We start from the raw sequence: 19,940 nt of genomic DNA, 5'->3' as shown, positions 1-19,940 counted from the left end.
AAATCTGGTCCTGCTTTCAAGGATTTCACAATAGATTAATAATCACAATTAACAAGCATTTTATTAAGTACCTATCATGTCAGAACACCAGGCACTATAAGGCATGATGGTTTTGGATATTGATTCTGTCCAAAACTCAGTCATATCTTCCAGCTTCCTACCATCTGCAAATTCAATGAACATGCCTGCCTTTTAAACCTTCATCTGGGTCATTGATTAACACTAATAAGCAGTACTCTCAACCTCAGTTTCTTTATTTGCAATACCATTATCTCTCAGGGGTTTTCTGAGAATTGAAAGAAATATTAAACATGAAATATTTTGCAAGCCTTAAAATTCTATAAATGCTAATGTAAGGTGACTCAGTGGATAGAGAATTGGACCTAGAGTAAGGAAGACTTGAGTTCAAATTCAATCTCAGACACAAGATGTGTGACCCTGAGCAAGTCACTTAACTCTTCTTTACTTTAATGGACTAGAGAAAGGAATGGTAAATTACTCCAGCATCTTTTATAAGAAAATCCCATGCAAATTAAAGCTTCTCTGAGGTAGCACCTCACACCTCTCAGATTGGCCAATATGCCCAGGAAGGATAATGATCATTGTTGGAAGGGTTGTGGGAATGGGACACTACTACACTGTTGGTGGAGCTGTGAACTCATCCAACCCTTCTGGAGAGCTATTTGGAACTATGCCCAAAGGGCAACAAAAATCTGCATACCCTTTGACCCAGCAATAGCACTACTGGGTCTATACCCTGAAGAAATGATGAAAAAGGGTAAAAACATTACTTGTACAAAAATATTTATAGCAGCCCTGTTTGTGGTGGCAAAGAATTGGAAATCAAGTAAATGTCCTTCAATTGGGGAATGGCTTAGCAAACTGTGGTATATGTATGTCATGGAACACTATTGTTCTATTAGAAACCAGGAGGGACGGGATTTCAGGGAAGCCTGGAGGGATTTGCATGAACTAATGCTGAGTGAGATGAACAGAACCAGAAAAATACTGTACACCCTAACAGCAACATGGGGGTGATGATAAACCTTGAAGGACTTGCTCATTCCATCAGTGCAACAATCAGGAACAATATTGGGCTGTCTGCAAAGGAGAGCACCATCTGTATCCAGATAAAGCCGTGGAGTTTGAACAAAGTGCAAGGACTATTCCCTTTAATTTAGAAAAAAAACCAGATATCTTATTGTCTGATCTTGTTACCTCTTAGACTTCTCTTCTCTTCTTTAAGGATATGATTTCTCTCTCATCACACCCAATTTGGATCAAGGTACAACATGGAAACAAAGTAAAGACTGACAGAGTGCTTTCCGTGGGGGGGGGGGGGAGGGAAGCAAGACTAGGGGGAAAATTGTAAAACTCAAATAATATCTTTAATAAAAATAAATTAAAAAAAAGAAAATCCCATGGACCATACGAGTTAGATGTGATTGCACAAGTGAATAACAACAAGGTGTGTATAATCCGTTATAACACATCCCTGAGGAATGTCTAAACATAAAAACAAGCAACTCAAATGGAGGCTGGAGTAGTTGCTCTCTCCTTTTCAAGGGAGACTATGATTTCTACTTTGAGGAAGCAGGAAAAGAGACTGTGAGGTTGACCACTCTGTTCTCTTCTGATAGGGGCATCACCTAGAATTATCTCCACTTGCCTCTCCTAAATATCATTGATCTGAGAGGGGATGATTTTTTAAATTCAAAAAAACTACTTTTCTAGCTATTCTTATAAGGGAAGGATATTCCCAAATTTATACCCAATGGCTTTATTCCTTCCCACCAAAAGGGGGAATTAGTTGCACAAATGTTCATTACAAATGATAAATAAACGGGGCAGCTAGATGATGCAATGGATAGAGCACTAGTCTTGAAGTCAGAGGATCTGAGTTCAAATGTGACTCAAACACTTGGTACTTACTAGATGTGACTTGGGCAATTCACTTAACTCCATTGCCTCACCAAAACAAAACCAACAACAAAAAATAGTGTAAATGCATTTATCTATGTTGATAGCAAACAGAAATCTTAGAAAGTTCTATAGATTAAATATACCTGAAAATACACAAGATTAAATTTACTTTTTAAAATGGAAATAAGCTGATAAGTTTCTCAACCAAAAGAGAGCTTCTGATCTCACTCATGGGGAAATTCTCTAATGTTCTAAAGGAAAAAGCTGGAAATCAGAATCATATTGAGTCTCTGGCTTTACCTGCCTTCCAATATCTCTGTCTCTGTCTCTCTGTCTGTCCGTGTCTCTGTCTGTGTCTGTCTGTGTCTCTGTCTGTGTCTGTGTCTGTCTCTCTCTCTCTCTCTCTCTCTCTCTCTCTCTGGGTCTGAATTTGGTACCAAGACCATCTGGAACCATACATTTCCTTTCTGAAAACAGAAATGAAGAACGTTTCTCTTCTCTAAAACTTTGACATCAATTCAACCCCTCACAAAAGCATACAATATTGGGTTACATTGGGAGAGCTTTTTTGCAAAATGTTTCAGGTTTAGATGAAACCGAGGTTATACATTATTATTTGTGTTCAATGATTAAACAGATTTCAAATTTGCTTAACTATGCTATCATCTACTACAAAATTCTGTCTCTTCCCCAAGGATAGCAAGAGATTCTTTTGTCATAATCTGTTGTAATGCAGTATTCTATCTATACAGGATTTCTCTAACCTGTTTGGTGCCCCCCCATACACCCCCCCCACACACACACACACTGGATATGACCTTAATTGAGTGTGGTCTCTTATTCTTAATGAAGTCAAAATGTCTCTTTTCTAACTGCTCACAAAGTATCCCTCTAGTAATACTTTTTAGAGTTTAACTGTGAAATCAAATTCATCAGTCTATAGTCTGAAGATTTCACTTATTTCCTTTTTTTTTTGAAAATCAAGGTATTTGTTCATTTCCCAACTATTTTTTCACAAATCTCAAAATAAGAGTTCCTCTCCATCTGAGATTAGGATTTCTTCTTAAAGTTCTTTTTCTTTTTCTTTGGTTGCTGGATGTAGAGGGTCTGAACCAGAATGAGGGTGGCTCTGCAATAGGAATTGAATTCCTGTAGACTTCCCTTACGGCCAGAGGGTTTGTCACCTGCTTGATATAGTCACTGAGTCAGCTGAGGACTCTGGTGTAAATAATTCATCTATATATAACTGGCTCTCTCTAAGTTGGAGTTAGTCATAATTAGTCAGACTTATGATCCAAGGGTGATGATTTTCACTTAGAAGGCGTGAAACTGAGAAAGGGAGCAATGGAGATTGTTAGTCTAAATCACAGATTGATGGAATGATCCCTCCAGACACTTGAAAAGTGAAACATCCCCAAGCAAGAAAGGTTATAACCTTCATCACAGATGAGCAGCAGCTCAGGAAGGAATTTCTAACTCAAATGTCAAAATTTGGATTCAAGAAGACTGAATAATCCTACAGTTATGACAGCTATGACCAGAACTAAAACTAATCTAAACTAAAAATCTACCATGATCCTTCCATTCTAGCCTATTGGATAGGCACTTACTCAGTACCCAGTCCTGTAGCAGATATTATGTGGGAATATGGGAAAAAATGAGGCACAGTCCCCAACTTCAGGGGAACTAGTAGTCAACCAGTCAGTTAATTGATAAGTAATTTTTTTTAAATAAGCAAGGCACCATTCTGAAACCAAGGATATGGGAAAAAAGCCCAACACCATCATTCCAATATAACCAAAAAAACTAACCACACACAGTCTCTGTTCTAAAGGATTGTGCACTCAAATAGGAAAGACAGCATGTAAACATCTAGGGACACACAAGAAGTAGACATACAGAGTAAATAAAGGTAAATTATAGACACAGCAGCTGGAGAACCAGGAGGTAACTAACTCTCAGACCCTTTGAAACTCACAGAGTAGTCAAGGTTCTCTCCCTTTCACTAGAATGGAAAAGAACAAACACATAGGTCAGGCAACAAGACCCATTTTTGGAGCACATGACCTCTGAGGGGAGATGACCCCAAGTCTTCTCCTTCTTACAGCATTGTTTTTTTAACTAGATACCATGGGCAAAAAAGTAAAAAAACTAGGAACAGAGCAGCAGAAAAAGGTCTGATGCCAATAAGAGATGGCAAAAGCCAGCTAGGCTTTCTGGTCAAAGGAACTTCTCCCCACCTCTGATGAGACAATGCCAACCAGTGAACAGAACATCTATGCATATTCCTCAGTCTTTCTAAGGTTCTTCCTTTCATGTCATCATTACTATTTGAAGTAGGCTCCCCCTATCTCCATGAGGAGAGATGACCTCTGAGTCACTCTGTACCTGTCAGATGAAGATTGGGAGGGAGGAAGGAAGGAAGAAATTAAGGGAGGGAGGAAGGAAGGAAGGAAGAAGGAAGGAACAAAGGAATGAAGAAGGAAGGAAGGAAGCAAGGGAGGGAAGGAAGGAAGGAGGAAGGAAGGAAGGAAGGAAGGAAGGAAGGAAGGAAGGAAGGAAGGAAGGAAGGAAGGAAATAATCTATCTTTTACCCCCGGGTTAAGCCCTCAGAAAGAAACCTAGATTGGAGAAAATGAGTTAAATGGCCTTGGGATACAAGTAGTTCTGCTTTTTCTCATTGGCTTTGTTCTTGGAACTCTTGCTAAACTTGGCTAAGTATTGATGCTAAGACTCAGGAACATCCAGACAGCTCATAATTCTGTGACAACACATATGATACTGTAATCAAGTAAACAAAATGTCCAATCTAGACTATCCATGAACAGAAATCATAGCCCAACCTCTCATTTTACAGAAGAGTAAACTAAGACTCTGAGAGGTCAAGGAAATCACCCATGATTATCTGGGCAGAGGAAGACACAGTCAAGAGTCTTTTGAATCCCACTCCTTGGCTCTTATACTACAACTTGATGTTATTAATCATAGATTCATAGATAAGGAGGAACTTTGGAGATCATATGTTGCAGCCTCGTTTTTTAATAATTGAGGAAATGGGAGGGGAGAGGCAGTCTGGGTAGGAGTGAAATGAGTAGCCCTAGGTCATAGAGTGAGGAAGGAGCAAAGCCAGGATTCAGACTAGATCTTCTAACTCCAAATCCAGTACTCTGTACTGACCCATTTTTGCATATGTGAAATGGATTGGAGTCAGGGAAGACCAAGGGCAGGCAGACAGGCAGGAGTAAACCATGTGGATACTGAGATGAGTGGCAGTAATATTAGAGAGAAACAGGAAAATTCAGAATTTCTAGGGTGACAGAATTTCATGTGACAAAAATGAATTGGCATTTTTTTAAGCACAAGAGCAGCAATCATCCTCTTTTCATTTGCAATTCTTTTCCTGGGTGAAATGAGATAAGAAGAAGCTTGAAAAATCATGGCTAAATGGGAATGAGTTTTTGTTGTTTGAATGATTTGCAAAAAAAAAAATGTGAGATAGTATAATCCTCATTATTGATTTATTTAGATACCAGACTCATGGCTGAGGATGATTTCCAAACAGAAATGATGCTATTCTGTTGAATGCTTGCTTTGGTCATGTGATCAAAATGTTCATTATTCCTCCTGTGGCAGTCACTGGGCAGATTGAGTGAAGTTGTTTTGATTTTCAGATACCATGATCCTATAACCCTGTTCTCTTTGTGTCTTATTCTATCAAGCTATCTGAGCCAATAACTCTAACAGGCTTTAGAGTCATCACATAATTACTTCTGAGGATAAGGATGCAGTTAAGGCTCATCCATACTCCCAGTGTTTGGATAGCATACCAACAGCATCACAATCCTAACTCTCAATAACCCTCTCTCCACTTAAAATCAGCTCATAATTCCCCATGGCCTAAGGGGCAGGTTAAAATAATAACAGAGGGTAGAGATGGATTTGATTATATGGCTTCTGAGGAAGCTCCATTTTCTCCCATTACTCTGAGATCTGTGACAAGATACATTTTTCCTCTTTCTGAATGTCATGAAAGACACACATTCTACCAAGTTTACCTTATAATCACAGAGAAAAGGTGGGTTTTAAATGACCTTCAGATTGTAATGTTTCCTGAAAGTTAGAAACCAAAGCAATTTAAATTTGGCAGTCAATAGGCAGTTACAAGTAGTGTCATCCTGGGGTGATGGGAGGAAGTATCTTTTTATACATCACCTCTCTTGCTCATCCCTGTGATTGTAAAACATCATTCAAAATAATTGGTATTACCTTATCACACTCAGCCTAGTCTAACATTAGGTCAGATCCTAAAATCTTCTTTTGGGGGAAATTAAGATTAGAGCAGGGGCAGGAATTAGCTCAATTCGACATTAAAAACCTAGAATCATAGTTTTCTTCTTGGCAGAATTATGATTCTAAATTCAGAAACTGGTAGATAATTACCAAGGCCCAGAATTAAATATTGGCTTTAAATAATAGGTTGATTCTAGCACTCTAATAATTGTTCATACATGGTTTTTTTTTTAGTAGAATGTAAGTTACCTGAGGACAATACTGTTTTTTCCCCCCTCATTTACATTCCAATTGTGCCTGACAGGTTGATTAATTGATTGCTTTGACAGATTGCCAGAATTCAGGGGCTAGGGCCAGGAAAGACCTTTTTCATGGGAGGGAATATCCTCCATTTCAAGAGTTTGGTATAACTTGGACTGGGACAAGGATGGTATTTTTGACTTGATCTAGTTAGGAAAATTCAGAACAGAGGTAGGGAGACCTTGAGAATGCTACCGCTTTGCTGCTTTTTGTTTATTGCTTTTGTTGGGACGAAGGGAGAGAGAAGGTGATGAGGAAGGTAGTGTGAGATGTTAATAGTTATTTTCATAAGGTTGTGTTCTGAAAAACTGGATTAGAGCCAGCAGTGAAATACTTAGAAGAAAACCTAGCTCTCAGCATTTATGCAAGGCTCACCAATTCCTAGCCAAGCTCAGATAACCTGTATTTATACAGTGTTCTCATTCCCACCAGCAGCCTTTGTATAGGTTCTTCCCCATAGCTGGAAATCATTCCTCTCTCACCTCTGCTTCCAGGAATCTCTACTTTTCCCCCCAAAGCTCAGTTCTAATCCACCTCCTCCATGAGACCTTTCCTGATCCCAATAGATGTCAGTGTTTCTCCCTCCTCATCCAAACCACCTTCAGTTTAATTTTACATAAGTGCAACAGCAGAATGTAAAGTCTTTGTTTTTGTCTTTGCATCTCCCATGCCCAAGACCTGGTCTGTAGCAGACTACTCACTTGATAAATGCTTTTTGGTTGATTGAGAACAAGAAAAGTTTTTGCTTTGTTTTGGGGGAGCTCAGTGTGGGGAACTCAAAGTGTTGAAATTCCCACCATCTGAAGATCATCACATTATCTGCAACTGATATTCTTAGACAGTACCCAGAGGGCACTGAAAAGTTACTTGCCCAAGATCTCAGAGCTAGAATGCATCTGAGATCAAATCTTGCTGACGCCAAAGCTAGTTCTTTCTTCACTGTGTTATGCTGCCTCTCAGGAGAAGCCTTGTTGTTGTTCATTCGTTTCAGTCATATCCAGCTCTTTGTGACTCCATTGGGATTTTCTTAGGAGAAATACCAAAGTTGTTTGACATTCCCTTCTCCAGCTCATTTTCCAGAGCAGTAAACTTAAGCAGAGTGACTTGCTCAAGGTCATAGAACTACTAAATGTCTGAGATCACATTTGAACTCCCATTCTTCCTGACTCCAGACCCATTGTTCTATCCACTGCATTGCATAAAAGTCTTATTTTTCACTCTTAAAGTAACTCATTTCTTTAGAACTTTATAGTTTACAGTACCATGAGGTAGATAGTGCAAATACTGTTGTCCCCATTTTATAGATGAAGGAACTGAAACTCAGAGGGTGACATAACTTGCCAAAAGTCACAGAATTACACCTTTCCCCAAGAAGGAGTTAACTGAGAAAATTCATTGCAGAAACTTTCTCGGACAAAGGACTCATATTCAGGAACTTAAGGAACTAAATTAAAATAGGTAGTTTTCAAAGAAAGAAATCCAAGTGTATGAAAAAAATTCTCCAACTCACTAATAATAAGAGAAATAAAATTTAAAACAACACTGTGATGCTAACTCACAATTCCTCACATTGGAAAAGATAATAAAAAAAGGAAAATGACAAGTGTTGAAAGGACTGGAGGAAATCAGGCACATTAATGCACTCCATTTGGAACTGTGGATTGGTCAAACTAAGACCTTCACATTATAAAACTGGGTAAACCATGTTTTAGTGATAACATGACTGTGCCTAAAGAGATTAGAGAAAGAGAAAAGATCTTATATATACAAAAATGTTGGCAATAGAATCCTCAACCTGAAAACCAAGAGTACATGTCATGAAAAATGACTGAACAAATTATGGAATGTGAATGTGATGAATTATTACTGCATCTCAAGAAATGACAAAGAGGGACGACGGAAACCTGGGAAGACTTGTGTGAACTGAGACAGGGGGAAGTGTTATTATACAATAACAACAGCATTGTAAAGTCAAACAACTTTGAAAGACTAAAGAACTCTGACCAATGCAAAGACTGACCATGATCTCAGAGAACTGAGGATGAAACAAGCTGCCCACCTCCTGACAGAGAGGTGATGGAGTTAGGGTGCAAAATGAGACAGATATTTTCAAACATTTTCAATATGGTAATTAGTTTTACTTGCAAATACAAATTTGTTATAAGGATTTTTTTCCTAGGTTTTTTTTTCTCTAGTCAGAGTGGGGGAATCAAGAAAGAAAGCTCTGGAGGTTAGAGAAAGAATTACCAGAGGAAAGAAAAGAGGCTAGTTGAAGTGTATTTTTAAAGGAGAGGAGGGGAGGGGATGGGAGAAAAGGAGGGGAAAGGATGGGAGGAAAGGAGAGGAGAAGAGAGGAGAGAGGAGAGAAGGAGAGATTAGAGGAAAGGAGGGGGGGGAGAAGAGGAGGGGAGAGGTAGAGAGGAGGGAAGGGGAGAAATCCTAGACAAATAGAACAATTTTTAAAATTTTCATGTTAAATTTATTACTTAAAGAGTAAAGCAAATCTCATATAATAGAGATTTGTAGTTTTGTGTACAATTCTCTTTTTCTATTCTTATTATATTGCTATTCATTTTAGTTGATGTTTGTTACTTCAGAGTAAAAATATAAAAACCTTGGAAAAAATCAAATCCCAAACCACAAGTGAATGCCTATTTCAACTATACAGAGGGCTGGCTCCTATTTGGAACGACAGGAGAAAAAGAGACCCAAGACATGAATGAATTTGTCAGGTCACATAATCGTCTATAAAGAAAAATATAAAACATTATTTCCAGAAGCATAATGGCAAATTCTGAAAACAAAGCTAGTCACTAAGCAGACCTGGTAAACGAGCTCTGGGTTTCAGTGGGTTGGTCTTTATAGTATCTTGAGGCAAACCTGGCATTGTACCTAACGCCATGACTTCCCCCAAATGCCTTCTATTTATAACTAACGCCTCTCCTCCCCAGAGAGCACTGTGTTTTTCCAACATTGATTCAGCAAGCCAGCCAAACAGAACTGAATTGAGACTGTCAGCAGCAGTCCCAGCCAGCAGGTCACATCAGACCTTCCTGTTCGTGCCTCCCCTTCCCTCCCTCTGCTTTCTGAGTAGATGAGTGGCACCTGAAAGCCCAGCTGGAAGCAAGAACCATGAAGCAACTTAAATCTGTCTTTTCTGAAAGGGTTTTCCAGTTAGCCACCCTTCTGCTTTGGGGTGCTGCCCCAATCCTCTCCAAATGGCCAAGGACTTCATGCAGGTCCAGGTTCCTCCTTTTACTGGTTAACAACTCTGTCTGATCATTTGATTAGTGATTCTGTAACAGTCTGTCTATAAGCATTTATTAAGCACCTACTATATTCTAGACACAGTTCTAAGCAGAGGTCATACAAAGAAAGGCAAAATAGAGTTCCTGTCCTTGAGGAACTCATAGCCTAAAAAGGGAGAATAAGAAGGAGCAAACAATCTCTATGCAGGATAAATAGGAAATAGTGAAAAGAGGGAAGATTCTAGAATTAAGAGGGATTGGGAAAGGTTTCCCAATGTATGAGAAAAGAGAATTTTAGCTGGGACTTGAAGGAAACCGGGAAAATAGGAGGGAGAGAAGAGGAGGGAGAGCTTTCCAGGCATGGGGGATAGCCAGAGAAAAGGTCTGGAGCCAAAAGATGGAATGTAATGCTTGTGGAACTTCAAGGAAACCATGACACTGGCCTGAAGAGTATATGGGAGAGGTAGTTAGATGGGGAGGTATAGGAAGACTGGAAAAATAAGGGAGGCAGGTTATGAAGGGGGCCAAATGCCAACTAGAGAGTTTTATATTTGGTGCTGAAGGTGAAAAGAAGCCTCCAGAGTTTAATGAAAGGGGAGAGGGATGTGACATGGTCAGACCTGCGCTTTAGGAAAATCAGTGTGGTGGCTAAATGGAGGATGAACTGGAGTCAGGCAAACCCATTTATAGGTGGTTGTAATGGTCCAGGCATGAGGTGATGAGGAAAATAACAATGTCAGAGGAGAAAAGGAGGTAGACAGAGAAATATTATAAATGACTGAAAATGTGCAATGTGTAGCATCCATATGAAGGGGTAGGTTGGCAGTATCTTTTCATCTTTCATTTGAGTATCACTTGATCGTTATCATTTTGCTACATTTACTTTTTTTTGGTTTGTCATTCTTTCCATTTACATTGCTGTAGCTTGTATATTATCAGATTATATATATATATATGTATATATATATAATATATATATATGAATTATTTTTTGGCTTTGCTTTCTTTACTTTGTATCAGTTCATGAAGATCTTTCCATGATTCTCTGAATTCATAGAATTTCTTATAGAACAATAATATTCCATTACATTCTTGAACCACAATTTGTTTAGCCATTCACCAATAATGGGCATTTACCTTATTTCAAATTCTTAGTTGTCATAAAAAGTGCTACTATAAATATTTTGTAGTCCATGGAAACTTTTTTCTTATCATTGGTTTACTTAGGGTATAAGTCCAATAATGGAGTCTCTGCTTCAACAGGCATGGACATTTAATAATTCCAAAATAGTTGTACTATTTTCCAGTTTCATCAGCAATATATTAGTGTGACTATCCTTCTATAGTCCCTCCAACAATGACTATTGCCATTTTTTTTATCATTTTTACCAGTTTGCAGGGTGTTTAGCAAAACTCAGGGTTGTTTTGATTTGTGTTTCATTCTTGGTGATTTGGAGAATTTTTTTTTCATGCAGTTGTGAGTACTTTGCAATTCTTCTTTCAATAGGTGTTTGTGTCATTTGACCATTTACTATTGGGGAATGGCAATTAGGCCCTGAGTCTCACAACACAAGAGTCATCCTTTACCCCTCATCATCTCTCATGCCCTATATCCAGTCTATTGCTCAAGTCTGCAGATTTCACCTTTCCAATATCTCCTGAATATGCATTGGTACAGGCTCTCCTCACCTCATTCCTATTATCTTGTTAGTGGGTCTGCCTGCCTCAAGTCTCTTCCTACTCACATCTATCTTACATTTAGTCACCAAAACTATTTTCTTACTACATGGATATAATCAAATCACTCCAGCAGAACTCAATAACTCCATAGGCTTCCTATTGCCTCCAAATGCTCCATTTGACATTCAGTGTTCTTCATAACCAAGCCCTCTTACCTTTCATATCTCCTTATACCTTGCTCCCTGAGCTGTACACTTCAGTTCATGCTGTTCTAAGATACACTATCTCTCAGCGCTAGACATTTTCTATGCTCTTCTAAGAGCATTTCCAAGGCTCTTCCTCCTCCCCTATACCTCCTGATTTCCCTGGGTTCTTCAAGTTCCAACTAAAATCCCTTGTGATCCTAGTGTTTCCCTCCTCTTATTTCCTTTTTTTCTCCAGTATATAGCTGATTTGTACCTATTTGTTTGCTTGTTGTTTCCCCATTAAATTGGAAACTGCTTGAGCACATGAATTGTTTTTTGCCTCTCCTTGCATCTCTATCACTTATTTTAGTGCCTGATACATAGTGAATTCCTAATGATTTTTATTAACTAAGTATACAGGTATAACATCATATTAGAATTGTAGAATTCTGGTTGAATTAGAAGGGAGCTTGGCCATTTTATGGGAAAAGGTTGATCATGTGTTCTAGTGGTTGTTGAATATCAAGATTTCTAGCCCCACAAAGTGAGTAGAACTAAGAGACAATTGTACACATTAATTAACAACATTGTGAGTTGATCGACTATGATGGATGAAGCTCCTCTCAGCAGTTCAGAGATCAAGGACAACCCTGGGAGACCTGTTATGGATAACACCATCCACAGCCTGAAAAAGAGCAAAACAAAAAACTATACAATCTGAATGTATACTATGTTCACTTTTTTAAAAAAAATCTCTTATTTTTTCCTTCCCATCTAATGGTTTTCTCTCTTTCCCCTTAATCCTAATTCCTCTTACACAAAATGACTAATATGTAAATAGTTATGTAATATGTAATATAATATGTTATGTGATATGTAAATATATTAGATGTAACATATATTAGATATGAGAGGAAACCTAAATTTACATATATTAGATATGATGACACATTTACATATGTAATATGTAAATATGTTAAACACAAATATACATGTACAATTTTCACCAGACTGTTCGCTGCCATGAGGAGGGGGGAGGGAAGGAAGGATGACAGAAATATATATATACATATATATATATATATATATACACACACATATATATATATATATATATATATATATATAGAGAGAGAGAGAGAGAGAGAGAGAGAGAGAGCTTATAAATTTGCAAATGGATGAATGTTGAAAAACTACCAAAGTATGTAATTGGAAAAATAAAATAAAATATCAATTAAGAAAAAAAGTTTTCTAGCTCCGAAATCAGTCCAGGAAGAAGCCAGGAATCAAAGAAAAAAATCTAATCCTTAAGAAGGATTGTTCTTCACCTCTTGGGGCATAAGGAGGGTATTTTTCTCCTCTTTCCCCATCAACCATGATGCTTTTCATTAGAACTATCTACCCAGTAAGAGACACTTTATACCAGAGGAGACATTTTAGAGTTTGAGGAAGTTTAGATGCATCTCTCTCACTTATCAAGGAGATACTCCCACTCAAGAAATTACTTTATATAACTTTCTCTGTATTTCATATTTTCTTAGCTGTGTTCCCCTAGCAGAATGTAAGTTTCCTGAGAGCAGGGAGTATTTTGTTTTTGTCATTTTTATCCCTAATGAAAAGCAAGATCCTTTGAACATATAAGATACCTAATAAATATCATTGAATTGTCTAATTTATGTTTCCTCTCATATCTAAGCCAGAGATTTCAGAAAAGCAATCTTGGAGATTCTATTCTTCATATGCTTCTCATATTTCCCTTGACTTTAGCTCAAATTGACTCCCAATTTAGAAAGTGTCTCAGACACTGCCAGATCCATTGCTCCAAGAATGTCACCTCTCAAAAACAGCAACAACAACAACAACAACAACAACCTTTCAATTGTTTTTCCATTGCCTATTGAATAAAGTGTATATTTCTTATCTTGGCTTTCAAGGCTCTCCACAAACTGTCTCCACCTTACCCTTCTAATTAATCTCATACAACTTCCCTTCCTCTCCTCAAATATTTGGCATTGTCAAAACTGATCAACTCCATCACCATATAAATCCTTCCCCTTCTCATCTCAGTTTTTGCTTATGCTCTCCCCATAATTAGAATCAACTACCTCTGTATCTCTGACTGTTAAAAATCCTTCTTTTCTTTTAAGAAACAATTCAAGACTCAAGCCATGAAACTTTGTCTGATCTCCTCAAATGAAAAATTTTATGTCTCCTCAAATTTCTCAAAGAACTGTTGAACTCTTGCTCCTTTTCCCTGCTCCCTTACCTCATTCTTCCTTCTGTTGTAATCATTTGTCTCTATTTCCTTCTCCCTTCTATTAGTTTGTGCTTTCCTTGAAAACTGGTTCTTTGACAAATTGCTTTGTCCCCAACATAATACCTTTCTTTTAAAAAATTTTTTCTTATCTTTGTTTCCCAATTACATGTAAAAATAATTTTAACATTCATTTTTTTGGGTTTTTTTTTAGGTTTTTGCAAGGCAAACGGGGTTAAGTGGCTTGCCCAAGGCCACACAGCTAGGCCATTTTTAAGTGAGACCGGATTTGAACCCAGGTACTCCTGACTCCAAGGCCAGTGCTTTATCCACTATGCCACCTAGCCACCCTAACATTCATTTTTAAATTTGGAGTTCCTCATTCTCTCCTCCCTCCTTCCCCTCCCTTCTTCCCTTAGAGGCAAGCAATTTGATACAGGTTATCCATGTAACATAGCACTTTTCATAGAGTAGATGCTTAATAAATATCTGTTGAATTTAATTGATTTATCCTTAGAATAAGGGGAAATGGATACCTTTCAATATCATAGTTTTCACATGTATTAGTCTGGTCTCCTTGAATAAACCCTAAACTCCCTAGGAACAGGGACATGTCTTACTGTCTTTTGTTCCCTATTATATCTAGAAGGTATATAGTTAAGTATGGTACTTGTAGATTGATTGATAGAACTCTGGGTGACAAAGAGAAACTGATAAGACATTCTAGAGAAGGCAGAGAAAGATCTGCAATATTGAACCCTAATGGACTAGCTGTACAGAGGAACTGATATACTGGAAATGATGAGAGAATGGTATAATGTAGCCTCTATTGTTGTGTTAGTTCTTTCATGTGCTAATGAGAAGGGAGTGAGAAAAACATGGATAGATTTTCAAGAAGTAATGAAGAATCAAATGAGCAGAACCTAGAGAATGTTGGATACCATAAGTGTAATATTGTTTTAAGAAGAACTTTGAGCAACTAAGTAATTTTGTCAATTATAAATACTCAAATGAACTACAAAGGACATGTGATGGAAGATGCTACCTGCATCCAGAGAGAGAACTGATAAATAGATGTAGAGAATTACATACATACATGCATACACACACACACACACATATTTGTGTCTAATGGTAGCCTTCTCTAGGACTTGGGGGGGGAGAGAAAAAAAAGAAAAAAGTTACATAATAATTTTATCACATATTTAAAAGGAATAGCAAATTGTACCTAATGGATTTTCAGTTTCATGTGTAATCATCTTTTTTATTCTATTATGTTATGCTTATTTCTTTCATAAATTAAAAATAAAACAAATATTTTTTAAAAGAATGGAGTTAGCCTCTTGTTTTGTTCAGACTAATACCGAACAAGACTGCTAAGCATTTTTCTGGTGCCATCTTGAGTTCCCAGGGTACTGTTTTTGACTGTGTGTCAGAGAATCATCATGAAAACATTATTGCTACTGGTTCCAGTATAAATAACTCAGTATCTGTGAATGAATGCAGCTTCTACAACACAATTCCTTGGCTGTTGGTGCATGTTTGGGGATTTTCAGAGTTCAGTGATAGGGACTAGAATAAAAGGGAGAGGTTGGCCCCATTGACTTCTGAAGCAGAAGACAAGAAAGTGCAACAAGAAGTTACAGTTATAAGGGTCATCCATCTTCCCTCAGCCTTTAATAATGTTGCTTTCTTTGATCTTGCTATCTCTTATACTTTATGTTTCTTCCTTAAGGATACGATTTATCTCTCATCACACTCAATTCGGATCAATGTATATCATGGAAACAATGTAAAGACTGACAAATTGCCTTCTGTGGGGGGTGGGGGAGGGAAGTGAGATTAGAGAAAAATTCTAAAACTCAAATTAAATAAAATCTTTATAAATAAAAAAAAAATAATGGTGCTTTCTCTGCCCTGCAGGTGATTGAAGAATAATAGCCCAGAAAAGTGGCAGGCATTAATAAGCAATGTCTTCAAGATGACTTTGCATTCAGAAAGAAAGAAAAAACAGTGGGAAATAAAGGTGATGTATACAAATACATACACATAAAGGACTAGAGGTTAGACTAGGACACCGTTATTAAGCTTTTGTGTCTTGAGCTCTTTAGGGAGAGTCTAAGTAGAGTTTATAGTCTCCTCAGAATAATGTTTTTAAATGGATAAAATAAAATACAAAGAATTACTAAGGAAATCAATTATATTGAAATGCAGTCATAAAAAAAAATTAAGTATACAGATTTCAGGTTAAGTAGCCCTAAACTAGAAAATCTCTCTGTGTCCTTTTAACTCGGATTTTGTGAAGAGAAGAAAAAATAAGGAGTAAAAAGAAAAGAGTGAAAGTGGAGAGAAATAGTAAGTTTGCCCAATTTTTTCTAGGACACTCAGAATTCACCTCATTCTACTTCAGTGAATTGTAGATAAATGATTCTTGATATGTTATGGAAAATAAAGGTTGAGAGGGAGCCTGCCTTATGTCTTCATATTACATTACACACAAACCCTTTCTTTTTTTCTTCTCTAACTTTCAACTCTGCTTGGGGATAGGGGAAGTGATGCAATCCAAGGAGAGGAACTGGCAAGGACAGATAAGGTTTTTCCCTCCCAGCTGGAAAACTTGTAGATCATGACTGGATGACTGATGCTTAGAAAGAGAAATAGAACTCTGTCACTCATTTCATAATATATTTTGAATTGTAATGTTGCAGTCTAGCTGGAGAGAGACTTCATCAGTAAAAAAATCACAAGATATGTACTTTTGGACTTCCCATTTATCTGAGGATCATGGATCTACAGTTGGAAGGTCTCAGATCCTTCTATCATTTTACACATGGGGAAACCGAGGCCAATAGAAGTGACTTCCCAAGGACAAAGTAGTAATGAATGAGAGTGGCATTATTTTAACTCATATACTTTAATTAAAAACCAGTAATACCAAATCTTCTAAACTCTCATCACATTGGAGACATTGTTGAGACTCTTGGGAAAACATTCTGAAGGAAATAACATTGCCTAATGGCGGTTAGGTGGCCCAGTGGATAGAGCACCGGCCCTGGAGTCAGGAAGACCTGAGTTCAAATTTGACCTCAGACACTTAATAATTACCTAGCTGTGTGACCATGGGCAAGTCATTTAACCCCATTGCCTTGTAAAAACTAAAAAAAAAGAAATAAACAATAGAAATAACCTTGCCTAATACACTACTCTCTACCTTGGTCATTTCCTTGAACTAGTACCTTTTGAGCCTCATCCAGAAGAAGAATTATAGGACTTGATCTAAGATCTTAAGAGGGACTTTTATGAATTGAGGCATGGGGTCAGTGGATAAAATATGAAATAGTGGGAAGGAAAAAGCAAGAATGATCCTTCCTTCCTCCTGGCCTGAATTTCCTCTACCCTCAGACTGTACCTCTGCTCATACTGGTTACTGCCCCTTTGTAGCCCTTTCTTCCAAAGATTATTCTGATCAGTCCAGCCTCTAGTTAATTCCCTCCCTCTTTTACATTTATGGCAAATCCACACCAGATTATGCCATGTCTGAGATAAACTTATGCAAAGTACTTAGAGTACTATTTAAATACTATTATTATCATTATCATTATTTTTTAAAATTTTATTTAAGGCAATGGGGTTAGGTGACTGGCCCAAGGTCACACAGCTAAGTAATTATTAAGTGTCTGAGGCCATATTTGAGCTCAAATCCTCCTGCCTCCAGGGTCAGTGCTCTATCCACTGTGCTACCTAGCTTCCTGCTCTTATTATCATTATCACTATCATTATACTCTCCAATAGCTTTATGTATATGAGCTCTTCAAGGGCAAGACTGTTATTTTTCTTCTAAGTCTCACACTTCCCAGATCAGAGATGGGCACAGAGCAGCTGGCTCATTGCTTAGCTGCTGGTTGATCAATCAGAAAGAAACATATGGAAGTCATATTGTACTTTTTACCCATAACCCATAATAGGGTAATGGAAGGAATTAATTGACTATATGACTTTGAACAAATCCTTTCCTGAGTTCAATTTTCCACATTTGTTTGTTCCACGTTAGATTGGAGGATTTCTAAGGTCCCTTAGTACTGTGGAAAGATCACTGACCTTGGAGCCAGAGTCCTAGGTTCAAATTCCTCATTCTTTCTCTTATCACCTGTATGAACTTGGGTTGCAACTTCATCTTTCTGGGTCTTAGTTTCCTTCTCTGGAAAAAAGAAAGGGTTGAATGATAGCCTCAGAAAATAGATAATGAAACATGCCCTCCCTCTTCACAATAAAGTTAGGGGACTAGTAAAGCTAGTTAGGTGATTCAAGGGATATAACTCTGGGCCTACAGTAAGACCTGAGTCCAAATGAGATATGATCCTGGGCAAGTCACTTAACTTCTGTCTGACTCAGTTTCCTTAACTTTAAAATGGGGATAATAATAATAGAGGATCAATGAAATGATATTAATAAAGTACCTAGACACTACTAGTTGTATGAATTTGGGCAAATCATTTAACCCTGATTGTCTTGTGTCCAAGGCCATCTTCAAATGTCTTTATTCATATCTGGCCACTGGACCAAATGACTCTGAAGAAGAAAGTGAGGCTGGTGACTTAGCATAACATCCCCTCACTCAAATTCATCACCTCCCTGATGTCATAGTCTTCTTCAGGAATGTAGGAAAGCTATCAAAAATATAAATATTAGTCATTCTCATTATTATGGCACAATTTTGTATATGTCATTAAATGTAATCACTATAATAGGTATTTTTCCTTAATTAATTTTTTTCTTTGTGTGTTCCAATTGATTAATTACCTCCCCCTCCTTCCTTGAAGAAATAAAAAGTAGATAATAGAAGTAATGAGGCATTAGGAATAGGGGCAAGGACTGAGTCTGTGCTTTCATTGATTTAGGGCATTTTCATGGTGAGGAAACTCCTTTCACCAGTGCAGGTTGGCACCTTCTCTATAATTTGTCATCTTAGAGAACTGTCTAAGTGTCTTGTCCAGAGGAGCACTTGAATACTGATGTTCCTGGCTTTGTGGTCAACCCTCTAGTCATTGCCTCTTGAGGCAAACTCAATCCCTTTACTATATATGAGGAAGTTTCCTGAATATAATTAAAAAGGGTAAGTCACTGACCTCCTAAAGAATGATCCTGCCCATGATGGCCCCAAAAAGCTAACACAGAAAGGCGCTGACTTGAGACAGGAAGCAGCTTTTAGGAATTGACTATGAATTTAAGCGAGAACTAATTTTGGTGGCCGAAAGTTGAGTTACAGAGAAGAATTGACTCAAGGAGCCAAGCAGAGACTTCACATCCAACAGATAACAGAAAAAAAGATTCCTCAAAGAGAAAAAGGACATCAGAGTTCATGAGTATCAAAGGTATAGTTGCCATATCACATATATTCATACATTTATACCTTATTAATATTGTACTTTAAATTTGTGCCTACTTTCCCCATAGGACCTTTGTGTATTTGGTGGGAGAATGCTTCATGTGGAGAATGCTTTATAATTTTTTTCTATTAGACCTTTTAAATAAATACCTTTGTTTTCAGTTAATAGTGCCTACTGCCTGACTGTTAACTAAGAAGCTTACTAATGGGAGTATTATGAACAATAGTTTTAGGAGTGTGGATCCAAGGGGAAACCTTAAAAACTGGGACTAGCAGTCACCCTCTGGGGACCCAAATCATAATCATGAGTACAAACCAAAAGGTGAACTACATTTGTTACAAGTGAAGAGTTCATTTTGGATGGAAGCAATTTTATTTTAGATGTGAATTAAAAATAAAATATACCAGTATGACCTATTTTCAAATACAAAATAAAATGATGGTTCTAGACCAGGTGAACCTTTAGGTCCATTCCAGCTCAAAAGCTAGGTTCTTCTGAACTCAATGACTCTACAATTCTGTAGTCCTGGGATAACTATCCAAAGACTGGAATTATGGTTTCCTGTTTACCTGAGGTACTATTATCAGATGAAAAAGTCTCTGGTCTTCAATTTTTCTAAAAATCTAGGGGAATCAGGAGAAGAAAAAATCCTTGGGCAATGGATGGTACTCAA

Source organism: Macrotis lagotis, chromosome 1 (genome assembly GCF_037893015.1).
Source record: "Macrotis lagotis isolate mMagLag1 chromosome 1, bilby.v1.9.chrom.fasta, whole genome shotgun sequence".
Lineage (NCBI taxonomy): Eukaryota > Metazoa > Chordata > Mammalia > Peramelemorphia > Peramelidae > Macrotis > Macrotis lagotis.
The sequence above is the reverse complement of the archived record's forward strand: the minus strand, read 5'-3'. Positions refer to the sequence as shown.